This window comes from Silene latifolia, chromosome 5 (genome assembly GCF_048544455.1).
Source record: "Silene latifolia isolate original U9 population chromosome 5, ASM4854445v1, whole genome shotgun sequence".
Classification (NCBI taxonomy): Eukaryota; Viridiplantae; Streptophyta; class Magnoliopsida; order Caryophyllales; family Caryophyllaceae; genus Silene; species Silene latifolia.
The window spans coordinates 15,101,710-15,110,122 of record NC_133530.1 but is presented as its reverse complement, the minus strand read 5'-3'; the positions used below and the strand labels follow the sequence as shown (position 1 = coordinate 15,110,122).

At 36.9% G+C, this 8,413-nt stretch overlaps 1 long non-coding RNA gene across 2 annotated transcripts; it reads left to right on the top strand.

Moving 5' to 3' along the window:
• The first annotated feature begins 2,824 nt into the window (after positions 1-2,824).
• On the top strand, positions 2,825-7,981 carry LOC141656820 (uncharacterized). Of its 2 annotated transcripts, none has more exons than XR_012548571.1 (3): positions 2,825-2,983; positions 4,636-4,926; positions 7,441-7,981. It is a non-coding gene; the product is annotated as an uncharacterized LOC141656820 (long non-coding RNA). The 2 variants fall into 2 exon arrangements; XR_012548572.1 differs by having other exon boundaries at positions 4,633-4,926.
• Positions 7,982-8,413: the final 432 nt, after the last annotated feature.

Here is an 8,413-nt window from a genome sequence, read left to right as displayed (position 1 = left end):
CTTATATCTCTACAAAGTGAAAATGAATCATACCGGGCGAATAGCATTATCGATTACGTTCTTGTACCCTAGCTTAAACCTGTGATGCTTTCATCCTGCAATTACAGAGGCCACAAGAGTTTCCTATAAGAGTTTTCTAGTAGAGAAAACTATCTATAACTTATTTTAATAATCAAGCAGAGCATATGCTGAGATAATTAACTTTAAACTCACCAAGTTCCTGGATTATGTTCATGGCCAGTAGAATCTACAACAACGGATATAAGGTTGAGCAATACAAGGAACATCTGAAAGGTATAAAAAACATGATCACCACAAATATTCAGAGGCTAGAAAACTACATTCAGTATGCAAACCACAAATAAACTACTTTCACAAATATAATGGTTGAGCCAAAAGTTTCCCACTGCTTTCATACATTTAGAGGCTAGAAAATAAGCTGCATTTATTGAGAAATTAAAAGGGAAATAAGCTGCAACAACTCTAGAAGAATAGCTTCTTTAACATGAAAGCTAAGTCCAATTACATTAACAATACATCAACAATAAACAATAATGGTACACAACCTAATTCAACCAACTTGCAAAAAATAAATCGCAGCTTATGAAGCAAGGAATTAAAAGGAAAATAGCATACAGAAGACGAAATGAAGTTCCAACTATAATTATCATCACTAACATTTGATTAACGAGTAGAATTGGGGATTTGCTATGTTTATTAGCTTCAACTACAATTAAACCGAAAAGAAAACTGCAGCTTATGTAAACTACTTCAGTATCAACACAACCCAATATTTGTTAAAAGTAAACTACTCCTTTGAATACACAACAGACTCAATAAACGATCCCAATTATCAAATTAGAGAACATAAACCCTAAATTTCAAATAAATGTAACCCTAAATCGAACCAAGAAAAAATATAGAAGATTAAAGTAATTAGATTCGAAAATACCGTGGTTGATTCTGGTAGAGAGGCTGGCGGCGAGAAAATCGCGGTGGTCTAAAGGTGAGAGCCAAAGTGGGCGGCCAATGGCGAAGGAAGGTGTTGGGTTGTTAGCTATGGAGAACAATGGTCTTCAGCCAATGGCGGTGAAGGTTTGACCCAGGCGAAGGCGGTGGTCGTCGGCCGTGTTGTGTAGTCTCTAGTGTTATGGTTGAGAGAATGAAAATGATGTAGGTGGGAGAAAATCAAAAAGAGAGATGGTTAGAGTATGAGTAATACGGACTTCAGGAGAGAAATGGGGATTTTAAACTTATCTCCGAAAATCACAGGCATCGGATGTTGAAACGTTCCATGTCTATTAAAGTTGAGGTTAATAAGCATCAGTCTTTTAAAAACACCGATGCATATTGAATTTTATATGCATCGTTTTTTGTTAAAACTCTGATGTCTATTAATGGACATCAGTTTTTTTTAAAAATCCGATGTCTATTGAGTGATGTCTATAACGTTTTTTGTAGTAGTGCTCATTTAATGTCATTACCAATAAAATACTCTAGACTCCAGAGAAGTAGCCATGACCAAGCTCATTACTATAGATTTGTCAGCCCAATTGAAACTTCTCTAAAACTTGTAATACCTTTTGAATTTTTGGTGAGGCAATCAGTAGTCAACAGTCTCAACACTTCTAAGTTCTAACGATATATCTATACTGAAAGCTATCAATCTAGTTACTACAACCACAATAACATTCATCATGTAGGCATCTCCTACAGTACTACACCAACCAAAATTACAAATTCTCAAAATTCAGACTCGATCATCGCGGCATTTTAACAAACATCTTCTATGCATCCCCTATATTAACCACCTTAATCAAATTCAACAATCTACCAAAAAAGATTGAATCAAACCCATATCACATTAATGATTACTCTTAATCCCAACATCATGAATTGCATAAAGATTGTATCTTTTTAAATCCTACATCAATTATCAAACTTTTTACATCAAATAACCGGAAAAAATTGAATCAAACCTATATCAAATTAATTATTTAATCCTGAACTCTACCCAACATCATGAATTGCAAAAAGATTGTATCTTTATAATACTGCATCAACAATACTAATAATAGTAACAATGAAAGCAGAGATCCGATCGAAATAACAAACAACAAAATTAAATACCTTTGGGAGGATGTGAGACGCCGAGCTTTGTTGAGAGATTTGTGAAGAGTAAAAATCGAGAGACAGATGAGTATGAGTAACAATACTAATAATAATAATAATGAAATCAGAGATCAGTTTGAAATAATAAACAGCAACAGCAAAATTAAATACCATTGGGAGGATGTGAGATACTGAGTTTTGTTGAGAGATTTGTGAAGAGTGAAGATGGAGAGACGGATGAGAATGAATGGAGTGGAATGACTGAAAGGAAAGTTTACAGGGTGGCTGTGAGTAAATGAGAGATGGAGAGATGAGATCTTAAGGAGGAATCCAACGGTGTAGGAGGACAATGCTTAGCAACTATTCATTGCTACAGTTCACTGAAGTTTACTCTTTTTAAGGGCTTGCTTGGATTGAGGGTAAAGAGGGGGGGAATGAATATGGGAGTAATAGTTAAGGTGCATTTTCCATGTTTAGCATGAGAGTAATTATTCACCTCCTGAATCTATTACCCTCGTGAAAGGGTAATACATTACCCACCTTCCCCCTGGGTAATGATTAAGGAAGTAAAACATTTACTCAGTAATTATTACTCTTATGCCAAACCTATCATCAATTAACTCATTACCCCAAGTAATTAACTTCCCGGTAATTATCATCCAGTTAAATTTTACCCCCAAATTATTCCAGGGATTCCAGGCAAGCCCTAAGAAGTAAGGATCCGATAAACAGTATAATCCGAACCTAAACCCGAAAATCAACTCCGTAACCCCTCTATGCTGTGAGCCTGTGATTGCTGTCTCTTCTCCAGTGTTTCCCCTGCGACACTGTGCACTACTGCACCAACAATCCAACATCACTGCTGTTTCTGGTAACACACATTTACAGTTCGTCTCTAATTGTTATTATTTCTTTGTATCATTCATCATTTTGTGCTTAATTCGCTAATTCACAACAAATTTTCAATCAAATCATGAATTTGTAATATGGGTGTTCATTATTATTGAAAATTAACAAACCCTTAATCCCATTTCTGCTCAATAAAAGAATCCCAAATCCTGACGCTACAGCATACCTTAAATTCTTAAAACCAGTAAAACCAATCTTAAAGAACATGAAGTTGTGAAGAAATTAAGGCTAGAATATGATATTAGCTTAGCTGTTAGTTATTTCACATTCGTGTCGAATTCGAGGTTCAGAAGCTTGGTAATCATGACGTGAGGATGTAGATGGGGTTCAGTATTTGTTATAGCAGATGAAATTAGAGGGTATTGTTTGTACTAAGGATTTGTTTATTGATGTTATTCAGATTTTTCGGAATTTGGGTTTGGTTGATCAAGCTTTGAAAATGTTTTATAGGATGGATGATTTTGATTGTGAGCCTACTGTTAAGATTTATAATCATGTTTTGGATTGTTTGCTTGCGGAAAATAAGTTTAAGATGGTTAATTTGATTTATAGTAACATGAGGAAAGATGGGTTGGAGCCTAATGTGTTTACATATAATGTGCTTATGAAATCTTTGTGTAAGAATCGTCGTGTTGATGGTGCATTGAAGTTGCTTGGTGAAATGTCTAAGAAGGGTTGTTCACCTGATGATGTTAGCTATACGACTATTGTGTCTTGTCTTTGTAAGGATAGGAAGGTTAAAGAAGCTAGGGAGCTTGCGGATAATTTTGAGAGAGGTTTGGAGAATGGTGGATAGAGTGAGCCTTTGATGTTTTAGCGGATTGGTCCCTGAAAATATTACAAGCCAGTCAGATGAGCCTTTTTCTACCTATGCTTCCTCGGTGAAAATATTAGAAGCCAGTCATATGAGAACTCTAGAGCCTGGAACAAAATACTCCCTGAAGACTGAAGAGCCACTTAATACTTCCTCTGTGGTTTTAGTTCCGAGCTATCAAACTAAAGTTTTAGGTATATAGTTTCGGCCTTTCGGTTTATTTTGAGCCTGGAACAAAATACTCCCTGGAGAGCCATTTATTTAGTCATGTTTTCGTGTTGTCAAATGTGTCTAACATCACTGAGACAGTGAATATAAAATTGACGAAATTTCTTTGTAGTCATGGATGAAGTTGGGCGTTGGCAATCAACTCTATGATACTTGCATTATGCCATAAATATTATTACTGCCTTTTCATTTATATTGTCATCTCTTTTCTGTTAATTTTTCCATACATGTGTAATTGTACGATGTTAAATTCGTAATATTTGATTTCTTAAAATAGTTATTTTCACATCATCTTTTTAATAAAGAAATTATTACCATGAGATAATTACATGCTCATATGTCAATTGAATCAGGCTTTTACAATTGTGACATTATCTTCAAGAATCGACAAGTTGTGTTCTTGTTTTACCGATTGTAGATACCACATGACCTTATGTTTCTGCACAAGCATGTTCAAATTTATCTCGTAGTATGAAGTATGAACTATGAAGAATGAAAAACCGTTGTAACTACTGGAGTTCAGATTCAATTACATGTTCTTCTGAGTTCTCACAATTATTTATTCATAGCAGGTTATAAAGTTGATGGAGGAGGTGAATTTTTATTGTACCTCTTGGTAAATTACACCCTCTGTCTAGCATTGCAAAGGCTGTCTCTAGCTACTTGAAGCTTGCTTACGGCATCACTTATCTTAATCCGATCTTGTGGCAAATGTCTGGAGCATGAAATTCCAACATTAATCAGAGACTTCATGCATTCTACTCGTCGGTGAGCAATGACTTGGATTGCCCTTATGTCATGGACTTCTTCAGTTATTTCATCATCTTCAAGCTTTGGGTCTATAATGTGCAAGACATTGTCAGGTAATGCGCCCTCTACGTATATTTGTAGATTGAATTCTTCATGAAAGATGTTATCTGTTGGTCTTTTTCCGGTCATCAGCTCTAGTACAAAGATTCCATAGCTGTAGACATCACTTAGGGGAGACGGTTCACTTCCCAAGCCATACTCTTTTCATGGAAAACAACATAACATTAGTGATCAGTCCTTTTGGAATTGGAAAGTGAGGTTGGAATTAATGAATATATAATGCATGTAGACTTATTGTTACCTGGAGCAATGTAGCCAATCGTTCCCCTGATTCCAGTAGAACTACTTTGATCAGGATGTCGAGGTTGAGCAAGAAATTTTGCCAGTCCAAAATCTCCAACACGGGCAACCATGTCATTGTCTAGCAGAATATTGCTTGGTTTTAGGTCACAATGCACAATAGGAATTTCACAATCATGATGGAGATAGCTGAGTGCATGAGCTACATCAATTGCTATATCCACCCTCTGTAGAAGAGTCAGCCTTTTCGTTTCGTTTCCATGTATCCAGCCATCAAGACTTCCATTGTGCATAAACTCATAGACTAGAGCTTTGAAATCGTTTCTCTTAAAATCAATGCTAGAACAAGTAGTTATTATCCCTACAAGATTTCGATGACGAACATTTCGCAAGGCGTTGCACTCCGCCATGAAACTCTTGGATGCACCTCTAGAGTGTAGATTGAGTACTTTAACAGCGATTGTCTTTCCATCTAGGTTACCTCTAAACACAGACCCGAAACCACCAGAACCAATCATGTTTTCTGTGGAAAACCCATTTGTTGCTCTGAGTAGCATACCGTAAGACACTTTCATGAATGCTTCCCCTAAGGAATGCGAAGAATCGGGCACCCTTTTCTTTCTATAATAAGTGAGGTATAACCATATCACAATGACCAGGGCTACAACGAATGCACATAAGATGGGGACTATCACTTTGAGGGTAGGAGTCATACTTCTTCCTTTCTTCATTTCCTTGGGTTGCATGCATCTTGGTAAATGCAACTTGGGAATACCACCACAGAACTTGCTATTTCCGTCAATCGCAATTGCACTTGTGTTGGCGAAGATCCCTTTAGTTGGAACTTCACCCTCAAAACTATTGTAAGATAAGTTTAGCATTTGCAAGGGAAATTTGGAGAAATATTTAGGGATTGTGCCAGAAAGATTGTTCCGAGAAAAATCAACAGTTTGGAGGTTACCTAATGAGCTGAATGATGACGGAATATATCCGTGAAAATCATTAGCATGAACATCCAAGTTCAGAAGCTCAGAGCAATCACCTAGACCATACGGAAGTACGCCTGACAACTTATTTTCAGACACATTAAACTTTACTAAATTAGTCTGCTCGCTGATCTCTTGTGGCATGGATCCTTCCAAAAGATTGTTAGATAAATCTACGATAGTAAACTTAGCTAGCCCTTTGAAGAGCTCGTCCGCTAATGTTCCATTTAGATGATTTGATGATAGATTCAACTCTAATAAGCTTTTGCAGTGCCCTATGCTTGGAGGTATCATCCCTTCCAACTGGTTGTTGCTTAGATATACTTTACTCAAAAACGGTAACTTGTAGAAACTGTCGGGAATAGTGCCTTCGAGCCTATTGGAGCTAAAATCAAGCACTTCAAGGTTTTGGAGGTTTCCTAAATCACGAGGAATGTATCCTGTTAATTCATTTCCACCGAATGTTAATGTCTCAAGGTTCCTTAGATTGGTAATACCTACAGAAAGCTTCCCTTTAATTCTATTGCGGTCAAATGAGAGTACCTGTAAACTTGTGGATAGATTGGCTATAGACTCCGGCAATATTCCTGTGAATTTATTTCCGCTCAAGTCCAAGACTTCGAGATTGCTACAATTAACAAGGGTATCTACTAAATTGATGTCACCTTCTAGATTATTGGATGCCAAACCGAAGAACACAAGATTGTGAAGATTCCCAAAATCACGCGGTACCCTTCCTACAAAGTTGTTTGTATCTAGATCAAGGGTCTGTAAGCTTGTGAGGTTTAACACCGAGTTAGGAAATGTTCCAGAAAATTGATTAGAAAAAAAGTTTAATGATACCAGGTGAGGAAGTTTAAGGCCTATTTCCGGTGGAAATTCTCCATGTAAGTTGTTTTCACCGACAGATAGATATGTAAGCATGGAGCAGTTTAAGATAGATGTTGGAATTGTACCTGAGAGCTCATTCGCAACGACAACAAGTCTATTCAAGTTTCGCATCTTCCCAATGCTTGTAGGAATATTTCCTTTGAAAGCATTGTAAGCCACATTGATGTATTCTAAATTGGTAAGATTCTCAATGACCTTAAATAGAGGTCCTGTGAAACTATTTCCGGGAAGCGATATCTGGTTGAGTTTGGACAGTGGTACCAAACCCAATGGGAGTTTTCCTTCTAGCTTGTTGCCTCCGAGGTAAAGTTTTTGAAGTTCAACGCAAGCCGATAAGTTGGTTGGTAATTCTCCGTCAAGTGTGTTACTGAAAATGCTTAATTCTTGCAGGTTGAGCAAACGACCAATCTCGGGTGGGATTCGACCAACCAAACTGTTGTTATTGAGTTCTATATCTTGAAGAAAACTCAGGTTTCCTATGAAGGGAGATATAGTGCCTATGAGACCGCTTGAACTTAGGTCTAATGCAATCACCCTATTATTATTGTTGCGGCCACAGGTAACTCCCTCCCAGGAACAGTGGTGAAATGAGTGGTTCCATGAGGTAAAAATACCAGCAGGAGGATCTGTTAGCTGACTCCTGATAGCCAAGAGTGCAGCACGGTCCGTCTCATTGCCTACATGGTGAGCGCTATGCATGGGTCGTGTTGGTTCAAAATACTGCAGTGTTATAATGAGGAAGATAAAATTAGTTGGTTTAAGATACCGAGATGTTAATTTTCTTACGAGTGTTTTCATTGTATTTCTTGTGCTTTATTTGCGTATACTCCTACTGCCTCTATATTTGAGAAAATTGAGGAAGAAACAGTTAGTCAACTACTGTACATTGTGCTGCGGCAAGTAGTGAGCTAATATACTTGTTTTGTGACGATCATTTCTTTACAGTTTTAGGCGCTGTTCTTTTGTACTTAAAGACACGTAATTTAAGTTTAGTTCAGATCCTATAAGTTTAGTTCAGATCCTATAAGTTCAGTTCAGATCCTATAAGTTCAGTTCAATTCAGATCCTATAATTTCAATTCAGTTCAGATCCTATAAGTTCAGTTCAGTTCAGATTCTATAAGTTCAGTCCAAATCTTCAGTTCAGATTCTATAAGTTCAGTTCAAATCTTCAGTTCAGATTCTATAAGTTCAGTTCAGATCCTATAAGTTAAGTTAAGTTCAGTTCAGATCCTATAACGGCTATAAGTAGTTCAGTTCAGTTCAAATCAGTTCAGATCTTATAACGGCTATAAGCACTTCAGTTCAAATCAAAACAGTTTCAATCGAAAAGAACAAGAACACGACCTAATTATGAGGAACAG